At 46.8% G+C, this 14,525-nt stretch overlaps 1 long non-coding RNA gene across 1 annotated transcript; it reads left to right on the top strand.

Moving 5' to 3' along the window:
- Positions 1 to 7,006: 7,006 nt before the first annotated feature.
- LOC144331206 (uncharacterized) lies at positions 7,007 to 10,318 on the top strand. Its single transcript, XR_013398172.1, has 2 exons — positions 7,007 to 7,141; positions 8,766 to 10,318. It is a non-coding gene; the product is annotated as an uncharacterized LOC144331206 (long non-coding RNA).
- The last annotated feature ends 4,207 nt before the right edge of the window (positions 10,319 to 14,525 follow it).

Raw genomic sequence — 14,525 nt, 5'->3', positions numbered from 1 at the left:
CAACACTGGCTGCAAACACCACAGCTGGGCGGGGAGGTGGCGGCCTAGCCGGAAGCCTCGCGCCCTCTGGCCATTTTAAAGTGTACTCAGAAGCCAGAAAACTCACTTAGCGAATTCCTCGAGCCCCCGCAGGGCCTGCCTAACCTCCTTCATCCTTCAGGGACACTGGATGTGCGAAGCCTTTTGTGAATGGATTTAGCTAAAATTGATTTAAAAGTGTCAGAGCTGGCCTTTGGAGATTATTTTGGCCTGTGTCGTTCAGATTTTACTAAAGAAACTCCATGGGTCTGGAGGTAGATCCTAAAGCAACTTGTAATGAGTCCATATTTTTTGTGGGGGAGAGAGGTAGTGGAGATCTTTTATCACTACTTAATAACAGATCTTTAGGTGGATTATCTACTCCCTCTACCCCAGATTTTTAATCTATAAAATGGGAATAATAATACCTCATTAGGCTATTGTGAAGCTCACCTAGAGTTTGGCACACTTGGCACACAGTAATTACTCATTAAATGTTATCAAATGTTATTGTAACTAAAATGCATATATATTTTGCATTCTGAACAATGACATAAAATGCTTTCTTGTAAAAAGGGTGAGTCCTTCCAAATTTTTTAATAAACTTGCCATCCCGGGAAGACAGATATTTCAAGGCCAGATACACACACAAGCTATGAATGTGCCCCAGGTGCCACAGTCTGAGGAGCACTGGGCAATCCAGTCCTGTTAGAGATAAGGAAACTGAGGCCCAGCCAGAGTGACTTGTCTAAGCTGTCCTCTGGTTAGTAATGAAAGTCAGTCACCTGTCCCCGTCCCACGTGTTTCCATCACACCACTGCAGTCTGGTTTTCTGTAAATGAGGAAGCTGGAGATGGAAAAGTATGCCTGTGGCCTAAGATCCAGTGGCCACTTCCCCAAGCAGCCACCCTCCTACCACCCACACCTTCACCCCCTCTCCCCTCTGCCATATTACCAGGCCTCTCCCAGTTGCCCATTCTGTCTTCTAATTGTCTTTCTTAAGGCTGGATCTTAAGAAATCTAAGTACTGACTGGGCGCAGTGGCTCATGCCTGAAATCTCAGCACTTTGGGAGGCCGAGGCAGGTGGATCACTTGAGGTCAGGAGCTCCAGATCAGCCATGGCCAACATGGTGAAACACTGTCTCTACTAAAAATACAAAAATTAGCTGGGTGTGGTGGTGGGTACCTGTAATCCCAGCTACTTGGGAGGCTGAGGCAGGAGAATTGCTTGAAACCAGGAGGTGGAGGTTGCGGTGAGTCAAGATCATGCCACTGCACTCCAGCCTGGGTGACGGAGCGAGACTGTCTCAAAAAAAAAAAGAAAAGAAACCTAAGTACTTCAGGCTGGTTGCGTCAGTCGCAAGTACTGTCTGGGGAGGGGGTCCGTTTGTGTGTCTGCTTTTCACGGTATCAAACGGGTCTGAGCTGATAGTGTGACTTCTAACCTGAGAAGTAGATGCTCAGCTTGAACACTGACTAGGTTCGAGTTGAAAAACAGAACTGGTTTGCTTCCTGAAACAGTTGAAAAAGGGCAAAAAATTGAAATAAAGGGAATTCAGACAAATGGGGTTTTGGCAATTGTCTGATTAGGGTCAGGAAATATTAGTGTTTATGTGAGGGAAAGGAAACTATATGTATATGTACGTGTGTGTGTGTGTGTGTGTGTGTGTGTATGAGAGAGAGAGAGAGAGAGAGAGAGAGAGAGAGAGAGACAGAAAGCAAGAGGGAAAACACAGAGAAAGACAGAAAGAGATTGATTACATCACAGGCTGGTGTGATATAGACACAGAGAGGTTTCCCCAGAATGTACAACCAGGGTGGGCTCTCTGCACTCAAAGGCCTTCTCCAACATTAACCTCCTGGGTTCTACCAATGGCAAAATGTTGAGTGCAGAGGCTCATAAACTTTCTCCATTCACAGCACCTTCATGGTACCCCTAGGCTAAAAGAAAAACCAAACAGAAACAGTTTCTTTCTTTAAGTAGCTGGGTTCAAACAACTTAATAAGACTTTGTGTCCTAACAACTTAGTAACTATCTTGGAAAATAATAATACATATAAATTGGGGTAAAAAATTTTGTTGTTTCATTCTTTTTTTATTTTTATTTTTGAGAGGGAATCTCTGTCATCCATGCTGGAGCGCAGTGGTGCCATCTCAGCTCACTGCAACCTCCGCCTCCTGCGTTCAAGCGATTCTCCTTCCTCAGCTTCCTGAGTAGCTGAGATTACAGGCGCCCACCACCACACCCGGCTAATTTTTGTATTTTAGAGTACAGATGGGGTTTCACCATGTTGATCAGGCTGGTCTCAAACTCCTGACCTCAAATGATCCACCCACCTCAGTCTCCCAAACTGCTGCGATTACACACATCCGACCTGTTGTTTCATTCTTAAATAACCACAGTAAGGCCAGGTGCAATGGCTCACTCCTGTAATCCCAGCACTTTGGGAGGCTGAGGCTGGAGGATCACTTGAGCCCAGGAGTTCAAAACTAGCCTGGGCAACATAACCAGATCCCATCTCTACAAAAAATTAAAAAAAAAAAAAAAAGATAGCTGGGCATGGGGGCTTGTACCTATAGTCCCAGCTTCCTGGAAGGCTAAAGTGGGAGGATGACTTGAGCCTGAGAGGTCGAGGCTACAGTGAGCTATGGTCATGCCACTGTACTCCAATGTGGGCAACAGAGAAAGACCCTGTCTCAAAAAAAAAATTTTTTTTAAACCAACAACAATAGCTTCCTGATGGGCTAGATGCACTTGTTACACTCTGCACAGGTTTTCAAAACAAAATCGTATTGAGCACTGCTATCCTCCTTTCCTGCTCCATGTTGATTTTAATGCAGTCCCTGCTTTTTATCACAGCAACTCCTAAACACTCAGCTTTGTAAAGGTACAATGTCATGAGCTGAACGCTGGAACTGTGAATTACCTAGCAGAGCTAGCAGTTCATGCAGAGCCGGATGGGTGTTGAGTAACGCCATTTCCCTGCGGTACCCGAGCACATGTGGGCACTAGCCTTTGAGGACCAGAGCCCTGGTTGGACAACTCGCTGTATGACCTTGGGCAAGTTACTGTAGCTTCTTAGAGTTTCAGTCTTCCCATATATGAAAGGGGATAGCGATAGTACTGACCTCGCAGGGTTTGGGGAAGATTAAATAAAGTTCCTTTATGTAAAGCATTTAGCATAGTGGTCACTGAGTGGACACGGTGGGTCAGGCTCTGTGGTCAACACTGTATATGGATTATGGACACAACTGTGCTGACAGTCCCAGTTTATGATACTATTATTATTATTGGAGACAAGGTCCCACTCTGTCACCCAAGTTGGGTATAGTAGCATGGGCATAGCTAACTGCAGCCTGGAACTCCTGGGCCCAAGTGATCCTCCTGCCTCAGCCTCATGAGTAGTTGGGACTACAGGTGCACACCACCACACCCAGATAATTTTTTTATTTTTTTGTGAGGTGAGGTCTCGCTATGTTGCCCAGACAGGTCTTGAACTCTTGGTCTCAAGCAATCCTCCCACCTTGGCCTTCCAAAGTGCTGTGATTATAGGCATGAGCCGCCATGGTCAGCCCCAGTTTATGAAATTATTAGAACCTTTTTCATTCTCAAATTGCCCTGGTTTGAAGGATAAAGCATATGGCCATCCTTCCTTTGCATTTGTTAACTCATTCAATTCCCCCACAAGTTGCAAACATTGGGATTTGAATTGAGACAGTCTGATTCCAGAGTCTTTGCTCTGAACCACTAGAGCGGTGCATCTTAACTGGGGGAGATTTTGCTGCAACCCCCACCCTCGGACATTTTGTCATGTCTGGAGCCGTTTTTAGTTGTCATAACTGGGAGATTGCTACTGATATCCAGTGCCAGGGACGCTGCTGCTAACATCCTACAATGCCCAAGACATTCGCCATGACAAAGAATTGTCCAGCCCAAAATGTTGATAGTGCTGAGGCTGAGAAATCCTGTGCGCTTGAGACCTCACGAGACTTTACCTCTTATTTTCAAGCCTGTCGTGGGGTCACATCTAGTGGCAAAAGCCAAAAATGTTACCATTTTTTCTCATAGAGGTTTCACCACAACCTCTGTGACCCCTTTAACCAACCCATCGGGCTCCGTTTTGTGTTCGGGCCCCAGATGTGCACAGCTGTGAAATCCCTTTCATACACGGGTGCACAGCTGTGAAATCCCTTTCATACACGGGGCTGGGTGTGGCATCCTCAGGGTAGAAAGACTTCACATATTCCTTGGAGACTGGACAGCAGATACCCGTAGGCTGATCCATCACTGTGAAAGTCATATTTATTGCCCATGGTATTAGTTCTTTACCTCTTCCACTCTCAGATAAAACCATAGAAACCAAGACAAGGATCCACCAAGCGTAAATCTGGACAGTCTCGTTTCTAAGCTAAAGAGAAAGACAACATTGCAGATGGCTTCTGTACCTCTTTATATTTCCAACCAAACAGGAGGGGAGAGGTGCACGGGGGACTTTCTCTGTGTATGCTTTTCTTTTCTCTTTTCTTTCTTTCTTTCTTTCTTTCTTTCTTTCTTTCTTTCTTTCTTTCTTTCTTTCTTTCTTTCTTTCTTTCTTTCTTTCTTTTTCTCTTTCTTTCTTTCTTTCTTCTCTTCCTTCCTTTCTTTCTCTCTCTCTCTTTCTCTCTCTCTCTTTCTCCCTCCCTCCCTCTCTCTCTTTCTCTCTCTCTCTTTCTCTTTCTTTCTTTCCTTCTTTTTTTTTTCTTTCTTTTGCTTTTTTTCAGGCAGAGTCTCTCTCTGTTGCCCAGGCTGGAATGCAGTGGCGTGACCTTGGCTCACTGCAAACTCCGCCTCCTGGGTTGAAGTGATTCTCCTGTCTCAGCCTCCTGGGTAGCTGGGTTCGAGACCCGGCTTTTTAGTAGAGATGGGGTTTTTCCATGTTGGCCAGGTGGGTCTCATACTCCTCACCTCAAGTGATCCACTTGCCTTAGCCTCCCAAAGTGCTGGGATTACAGGTGTGAGCCGGTTTTCTTATTTTTCCTCTGGAAAAATATTATAAAGTCAGTATGAAAATGTTTACTGGTTCATTGCTCCCCCTCCAAATCTCTCTGTGAGAGTCTGTCCATCTGTCTGTGTATGTATGTATCTGTCTGTCTGTCTGTCTATACCTATCAGTTCTGAGACATACGCCTTTCCAGGTTCGGGGTATCTCTTTGCAAAATTAGGATATATTATAGAGCAGAATGCAAAGGCTGCTGACCCTCGGGCAAAGATTTCAAGTCTCTCTCGGGCCTCTTTCCTCCCACCTTGTCAGGGTGAGACCCTCCCAGATCCCCAGGCTCAACCGCCCTGAGCATTCACAGCTGGGTACCCACCTCAGCCAGGCCAGAGTAGGGTGACGGGGAAAGACCACCTTGTACCCTGATGGTGGTGCAAGGCCCCTTCTTCAAGGAGGCCCACGAGTTCCCAGGTAGACAGGGCACAGGCATTCAGACCAAGGGAATGGCAATGCAAAGGTAGGAAGGCCTGAGAGAGTGTCACACGCCTGCGAAGGGGCAAGTGCGCTGGGGTGCCCAGCCCTGTGATCTTCTCCACTGTCCATAGCACACCTATCAGTCAAAAGAAAGGAACCCAAGTAGAAGCTGGAAAATAAGAGCAAGACTCAAGTGTTCAGCTGCCTGTTTGGAAGCTGTTCACACACTAGGGGCCCAGGGCAGGGATCACACCATGTCTACTTTAAACAAGATATAGTGGCCGGGCCACAGCTAGCACACTCAAAGCTTTCCATAAGTTAGAAAAATAGGGACTTCCCTGAACAGATGAGTTGGAAGGCATTCCTTCCCCGGGGTTGATGCAGCCAAGGTTCTGGGCATGGCCAACAGGGTCTGGCTGAGCCCCTGTGCATTCCCCTCTCAGGTGGGAGTCCTGGGCAGGCTGAAACCTGCACTGTGGTTAGAGGTGGCTGTGCCTCGTGGTTTGTGGGCTTGTGGGCAGCAATGGCCCTTCTCACTGGTTCTCTCTGCCCACTTGATTGCAGTTTCTGCTCAAGCCCTCAAAGCCCACCCCATACCTGAAGTCACCTTTGCAAGATCATAACTGAGGAAACTATGACAGTGAAAGAAATCAGACCTAACTGACTCCATCTTGCTTCTAAACTTTAAGCAAGCTGTCCTTGTTCATTCCTGGTCATAGACCAAACTAACTTTGGGAAGGAATTCAGTTCATGGTTTGACTCTGAAACAAAATTGATAGCAGCCCTTTTCCCTAAAAGACCCTCTTCTTGCCTGGGGACTAGTCTGCCTTTGCAGGACTAACAAACTAGCTACAAGATTAGAAATTACAGTTTAGATGTCATGCTGGCTCCAAGATTCTGAATCTCCCCAAATTGCTCCTGGGGTAACATCACTATTGCAAAACCTAAGATGAGTGCTTGAGATATTCTGCAGACCCTGCACTCCATGGACAAGCCAACACCACCCAGACCGGTAATCTGGCTCAACCAGTTCTGCCATCACACCCAGGAATAGAAAACAGCAAGAAAAACTCACTTCGATCCTCTTTGATTCCATCTCCAACCCGACCAATCAGCCCTCCCCACTTCCCAAGCCTCTACCTGCCAAATTATCTTTAAAAGTTCTAATCCACAGATGCTCGCGGAGACTGATTTGAGTAACAAAAAAACTGCAGTCTCCTACACAGCCAGCTCTGAGTGAATTACTCTTTCTCCATTGCAATTCCCCCGTCTTGATAAATCAGCTCTGTCTAGGCAGCAGGCAAGGTGAACCCACTGGGCAGTTACACACCCTCTCCCAGGGGCGGCATCGACGGGGCAGGGCCCGTGTGTGAGTCCCACTGAGCCAACTTTGTCTGCCTGGGAGTTTCCTCAAGCTCATTTCTGCGGCAATCTTGCCTGAGCAGATGAAGAAAGGAGAGCAAGGGCCAGCCCTTTAGCAACTGTGAGGGTGGGGGGGTGTCCTCACATTGGACGGCCAGGCCTGACCACTGTCACTGGAGTCCTGGGGTGACTAAACTCTGTTCCTCCCAGGCAGACAAAAGAGATGAAGCCATGCTTCAAAAAGCCCCAGTGCCCTGAGGAGGCCTTAGGAGTCAATAGTCCAGAAAGGATCAGCCCCCCGACTGCTGAGGTAACTTTGGGGAAGAAGGAACAGTGAGGAGTAGGGGGACTGGCAAGGGGGCTGGAAAGAACAATAACAATAATAGTAGTAGTGGTCGGGTGCGGTGGCTCACACCTGTAATCCCGGCACTTTGGGAGACTGAGGCGGGCAGATCACAAGGTCAGGAGTTCAAGACCAGCCTGGACAACATGGTGAAACCCTGTCTCTACTAAAAAAACGAAAATTTTGAGGTGGTATATCACTCTGTCACCAGGCTGGAGTGCAGTGACATGATCTCGGCTCACTGCAACCTCCGCCTTCTGGATTCAAGTGATTCTTCTGCCTCAGCCTCCTGAGTAGCTGGGACTACAGGCACGCACCACCATGCCCCGCTAATTTTTATATTTTTAGTAGAGATGGGGTTTCACGATGTTGGCCAGGATGGTCTCGATCTCTTGGCCTCCCAAAGTGCTGGGATTACAGGCGTGAAGCACAGTGCCTGGCCACTACTACTGATTCTTTTTTTTTTTTTGAGATGGAGTCTCACTCTGTCACCCAGGCTGGAATACAGTGGTGAGATCTCAGCTCACTGCAACCTCTGCCTCCCGGGTTCAAGCGATTCTCCTGCCTTAGTGTCCCAAGTAGCTGGGAGTACAGGCATGCGCCACCACACCCAGGTACTTTTTGTAATTTTAGTAGAGACAGGGTTTCACTATATTTCACAGGTTTCACATGTGCAGTACAAGATGTGGCTTCACCGAAATTCCACACATCCCAAGGAGACCATTAGCCAAGATATTGCAGGGTTGCGCGATTCCTCTTGCATCACTTTCTCTCTTTTTGGCTTCTTTATTAGCTCTATGTTTCCATTACAAAATGCAAGAAAATATAAATTTGTCCATCATTCTTCCACACAGCGATAACCCTGTGAGATTGTGCTGTGTAACTTTCCAGTGTGTTTTCTGTACATCCAGGGCTGTCTGTATGCCTACAGGTATTTTATAAAATGGGAGTTATGTTGTACACACTATTTTGTAATATGCATTTACAAATTGTTTCTAGGACCCGGTGCAGTGGCTCATACCTGTAATCCCAGCACTTTGGGAGACTGAGGTGGGTGGATCACCTGAGGTCAGGAATTCAAGACCAGTCCAGCCACCATGGTGAAACCCCGTCTCTACTATAAATACAAAACATAGCTGGGTGTGGTGGCGCATGCCTGTAGTCCCAGCTACTTAGGAGGCTGAGGCAGGAGAATCGCTTGAACCCAGGAGGTGAAGGTTGCAGTGAGTTGAGATCATACCACTGCACTCCAGCCTGGGTAGAGTCTCACTCTGTATCAAAGAAAAAATTTTTTTTTCCAGTCACATTATTTTTCTATTCTATCCCTCAGTTTCCTTAATGCACCCAACTGTCCCGTGCCATATTTAGCCCCCAGCTTGGCTGCAAGGTGAAAGGACACAGCTATGCACCACACCCACCCTCCAGCAATGGCTCTCAGAGGCCAGGCTCTGCTTTAGTCTCCACTGGTTTAAAGCAAAATGGGAAAAGTGTCGACCATGTAGTTTTCCCCAAGGTTAACCACATCCATTTCTACTTGCAAGATTATGTCCTGCATATTTTGCTGTTGTTGTTAAACTTCTCTTTCTTTTAGGACAGAGTACGTGTGGCAGTGATTAAAATCAAAACCAAAAAGACAATCCCATGTTAAAAACTTGACTACTGCTTCAATCTCCAGAGAAACTCAGTCAAGGCTCCCCAGCCTGTCACATGGCGATAAAGAAGGACATATATTCATACAAGCAAAGACCTCCGAATTTCCAGACCCTTTTACGTCCATGCTCTCTTATCTCATCTTGAGGACAGCTCTCCAGGGCAGTTGGTATGCTCTCCCATTTCACAGAGGAGGCAGCGGGTGGCCCCCATGCAGCAAAGGGAGATGGTCCCGCTTACATGGCTCATTAGCCCCAGTGGAGCAGCCTCAGGTTCTCAATTCTCAACCCAGTGACCTTGGAGGGGCTCTTCCCTGAGCTGCAGCTTTGCAACCATGCACCACTGAAGAATGGAACCTGATGGAACATTCTGGAATTCCACTCCAGAAGTCCCAAAGCTACAACACACTTCAGTGGTCAGAACCTAGGCCTGGGCATCTCTGCCACTCCTGCTCACCCATTGGCCCTTGCTTGGGGCTGCGTGCTTCAGCACTCTGGCACTGCCTGTGGGGTGCAGCTGAAGGGGAAGAGCCCTGAGCCACAAGCCTCACAATTGAACACTTGCAGGAAATGTCGGATACTTGGGTGTGGCCTCCTCGGTTTGATTCCTGTTCTGTGGCTCACTGACTGTGCACCATTGGGCAAGTGACACCACTTCTCTAGATCTCTGTTTCTTCATTTGTAAAATGAAAATAACAATGCATCCTTCAAGACTGGGCATGGTGGCTCACACCTGTAAACCCAGCACTTTGGGAGGCTGAGGCAGGTGGATCACTCGAGGTCAGGAGTTCGAGACCAGCCTGGCTAACATGGCAAAACCCCGTCTCTACTAAAAATACAAAAATTATCTGGGCGTGGTGGTGGGCGCCTGTAATCCCAGCTACTTGAGAGGCTGAGGCAGGGAGAATAGCTTGAACCCAGGAGGCGGAGGTTGCAGTGAGCCGAGATGGCACCACTGCACTCCAGCCTGGGCAACACAGCAAGACTCTGTCTCAAAAAAAAAAAAAAAGAAGAAGAAAAAGAAAGTAAGAAAGAAAGAAAATATTAAACACTGAAACACTGAACCACTTCTAAAATAGATATAAGGTCAACAGTGGGGGGAGGTAAATAAGTTATATGTCTTCAGTAGAATATTACACAGTCATTAAAATACTTTCAAATTGAATGATATGGGTGGCAGGTGCCTGTAATCCCAGCTACTCAGGAGGCTGAGGCAGGAGAATTGCTTGAACCCAGGAGGTGGGGGTTGCAGTGAGCCAAGATCGTGCCACTGCACTCCAGCCTGGGTAACAGATCAAGTCTCAAAAAAAATTAAAAAATTAAAAATAAATAAATAAAATATCTCCTTCATAGGCTTGTGTAAGATAATATACTAAATGTCACACCTTTAGTGTAGTAAAGGCTTAATAAGTGTAAGTTTGTGATTTTTTTTTAGTATCTGACACATAGTAGGGACTTAAAATATTTTTAATAGTTGAATAATTAAATAGATGAATGAATGAAAATGGAAATTTGAGGTTTAGTGAGCCTTTCGATGTCTCTGCTGTCTAAGTTGTGGTCCTCAGGAGCCTGCTGTAAAGATGGATACGGATGGGGGTGGGAGTGGGAGGGGCCATCACCACACTGGTACTCCCCCACTCCACCCCTACTGCCCCAAAGAAACAGGCAGTGCAAATTAAAAAGCAGGGCTAGAGGGGATGTAACACAGAAGTAAATTTTGAGAAGAGAGGGATCATTTATCGTAAGATGTGTTCTCAGCGTGGGGTCCTTCCTTTCCTGGGAAATATCACCTCCAGGTGATCCGGATTCCAAAAGGAGAGAACAGACATGGCTGGGGAAGGGGTGTCCAACGAGAGCCCTAACACGCAGCCCTTCGGAGGGGCTGAAGACAATGACTCAGCCTGGCCAACGCCCTGAACTCTGACTGTCTGTTTCCTCTATGCTGATTGAGTTCAGCAGCTGGCCGCAGATGAGCCTCCTAGGAAGGGCTCCAGAGTCACTGAGAGCTGAGGGAGGCTTGGCAGCATCCGGGCTGTCCAAGCCTGGGAAGGTGGGCTTATGCAAATACTGTAATGCAGAGGGTGCTGGAGTCGCATGAAGAGCCAGCTCTGTTGCTGTGCGCTACTGACACAGCCATTCCTGTCTTGAGCCTCAACTCCTTCCTCACAAATGAAAATGTTGAACAAAATGAGCTCTCCAAACCTGGCCAGCCAGGTCTCATGGAAGAGTGTAAGGAGTTAGGCCTTGAAAAGCTGCTCTGCACTGCCCCCTGGTGTCATTGGCTACAGTGACCATTGTCCCTCAAAGCTCTGGTGTCCATGCACCCACCCATTCATCCGCCTATATGCCCATCCATGCCCATCCATCCATCCATCCATGAGCCTGGTACATCTCTGAAGAGTGTGTCGGCTTTTCATTTCAGGGGGTAAGGGGAGAAAGGGACCTGGGCCCACATACAGGGGCAATGCTGACCTGAACAAGCAAAGCCACAAGGAGAAGGAGTGATCAGATGGTACCTGGAGCTTGGAGCTGTTGTCTGGACTCAGAGGTGTCAAGTGACACCCAAATGAGGGAACTGGGCTCCCTGCTCCTGGTGGCAGCTTGAATGATGATTCTTTGGATTTTTAAGGATGAAACCGTCCTGGAAAGTGGACCTTGAGATATAGATCATTTGTCTATTTCATACACACACACTTAAACACACACCCAATACAGCAATGCTATTGTGGGGATATATATCAGACTTGATGACTGTCCTTTTGAACTCTATCAGTGACTTGGAAATTTCCCGCGGTATGAGTCCTGCCTCCCCAAGGGAAAGGTCAACACTGGCTTTCCCAGCCTCCCTTGCCCCAAGGCATGTACCCTAAGCTTAGGCCACCAGACATACCGTGAGAGACGGCTTCGCAGGAGAGGACAAGCTAGGGTTTCACAGAATCCATTTATGGGCAAGAGTTTAGGGCACAGTCAAGAGGCTTCTAGGATCCCATGTCCAGAACCAGCGGTACAAGCCAGGCATGGTGTCTGTGCTGTAGTGTGGTGACACTGAATGTTCCACTAGAGCAGCCTTCATCATGTGACATTGGTCCAGACTGGGAAGTCTTCAGGGTCAATTCTCTGGCCCTCCCATCGGAGAGCCTGTGAATTACAGTATACCTTTTTCTGTTTAATCCAGCCAGAATGGGCTTGTGTGCATGTGTGTGTGTGTGTGTGTGTGTATGTGTAACTTTTGCTCCTCCTGTACTGTTTTGTTCAGCCTCAGAGGCCTCTGGCCTGGCTTCATTAGACTCCTGACTCCCCAGACAAATAACCAGACTTAGCTGAGCAGCTTCCGAATGGAAAGGCACATGTCCTCTCTTTCTACAACCCATGCAGGAAGGAGGCTCCAAGGCCTGGCTAACTTTCTCCCAGTTTACTTTTCCTCTCCCCAAACTGCATTGCAAAACCAGCCATTTCCTTCCAGCCAACCACTTCATCTCCCCTTTTTCCTCCTCTCTCGCAATTCCTGCGAAACACACACACACACACACACACGTGCAAGAGAATGAGAGAAAGAGAGAGAGACAAAGGGGTGAGGTGAGGTCAGTGACTCCTAGGCCATAAATTCTGGAATAATGACTCTCTGGTGAACTCAGTGACACAGTGCTTTCTCTTTTCTCATAATTTGCATTATAGGAATCTATTCCTCATATTTTGATGCATGATGGAGAAATCTCTTTCTTTTTTTGGGGGGGGAGAGGGGAATAAAACTTCCTTCCTTCCTTTCTTTCTTTCTTTCTTTCTTTCTTTCTTTCTTTCTTTCTTTCTTTCTTTCTTTCTTTCTCTTTATTTATTTATTTTTTTTGAGACAAGAGTCTCACTCTGTGGCCCACGCTGGAATGCAATGGTGCAATCTTGGCTCACTGCAACCTCCGCCTCTCAGGTTCAAGCCATTCTCCTGCCTCAGCCTCCCAAGTAGCTGGGATTATAGGCGCGTGCCACCATGCCTGGCTAATTTTTTGTATTTTTAGTAGAGATGGGGTTTCACCATGTTAGCCAGGTTGGTCTTGAACTCCCGACCTCAGGTGATCCACCTGCCTTGGCCTCCCAAATTGCTGAGATTACAGGTGTGAGCCACCGCCCCCAGCTGGGAGATAAATTCTCTGAATTCAGCTTTTTCTAACTCCTTAATAGGTAACATTTACTGATCACTCACTATGTAACAAGGACCTTACTTGTGGTAACTCAGCTAAGTTTCACAACGATCCTGTGCAGAAGATCAACATTGTTATTATTATCATCCCCATTTTACAGGTGAGAAGACTGAGGCTGAAGACTATAATGATCGGGAGACCTTGGGTTACAACTAACAGGAATCCAACTCAAATAAAAAACAGAAATGAAGGAGGAGAAGAAAGGGGAGAAGGAGGATAAAGGGGAGGAGGAGGAAAAGTAAAAGAAAGAAAGAAATGCACTGGCCTGGGTAAGCAAAAAGTCCTGGCAGTGACTCTAGCTTTAGGCACATTTGGATCCAGGGATGCAAACAACTTATTTGGGCACCTGTCCTCATACCTGACTCTTTTCTCTGAATTGGGTTTGTTTCAGGAAGCCCATTCATCCTCTAGTGGAGGCAAAGAGGCCACAGCGGCTCTTGCGCACTTCCTGCCAGCTCAGCAGACTCTTCCAGCACTATCCTCAGACTTCCCAAGGGTGGCTCTTGTAGGCAGGGTGGGGGTCTCATGCCCATCAGGAATCTGGACCGACTGAGGAAGGGCAGGTTCATAAGAAAAGTCAAGGTGCTGAGACCAAAAGATGGGGCAAGGGATTCTGGATGGGCTAAAACAGGGGGTCCCCAACAGATTAAGTTGCATAGAAAGTAAGCTGTCCAAATTCAAAGCCAGGTGTGACTTCATCTGAGGTCCATGAATGGCCCAGGAGATCTAGATCTCCTCCTGGTTTTGTCACTAATTGGCTGGTTAGAGGCTCACTTGTCCCATTTGCAGAATAGAAATAATAATACCTGTCCAGTCTCTGTCACTGAGTTATTATAGAAATCAAATGAGACCTTGAATTCGAAAGCACTTTGAAAAGTCAGATACACAGTACTGTATTATTCATTTGTATATTTTCCATTGGTTGGTTGAAATCAGCTTAAAATCCTCTATATTTTCCTAATTCCCATTCTTATTTTCTTTTTCAAAAACTCATTATGAAAGCAACACGTCCTATAAGCAATTTGAAAATATAGAGAAGAAAAATTTTAAAATGTGAAATAAAAGAAAAAGAAAAGGCCGGGCGCCGTGGCTCACACCTGTAATCCCAGCACTTTGGGAGGCCGAGGTGGGTGGATCATGAGGTCAGGAGTTCTAGACCAGCCTGGCCAACATAGTGAAACCCCGTCTCTACTAAAAATACAAAAAATTAGCCAGGCATGGTGGCGGGTGCCTGTAATCCCAGCTACTTGGGAGGCTGAGGCAGGAGAATCGCTTGAACCCGGGAGACAGAGGTTGCAGTGAGCCGAGGTCGCGCCATTGTACTCCAGCCCGGGTGACAGTGCAAGACTCTGTCTCAAAAAAAAAAAAAAAAGAAAAAGAAAAGAAAGAAAGAAAAAGAAAAAATCACCCATAGTCTCACCATCCTTAAATAACTATTATTAGCATTTTGGTATTCCTTCTCTCTTATCTCTCCTGTATATATACCCACATGTATATTTTTGAAAAAAA

Source organism: Macaca mulatta, chromosome 9, assembly GCF_049350105.2.
Source record: "Macaca mulatta isolate MMU2019108-1 chromosome 9, T2T-MMU8v2.0, whole genome shotgun sequence".
Classification (NCBI taxonomy): Eukaryota; Metazoa; Chordata; class Mammalia; order Primates; family Cercopithecidae; genus Macaca; species Macaca mulatta.
This window is presented reverse-complemented; position numbering and strand designations above follow the sequence as displayed.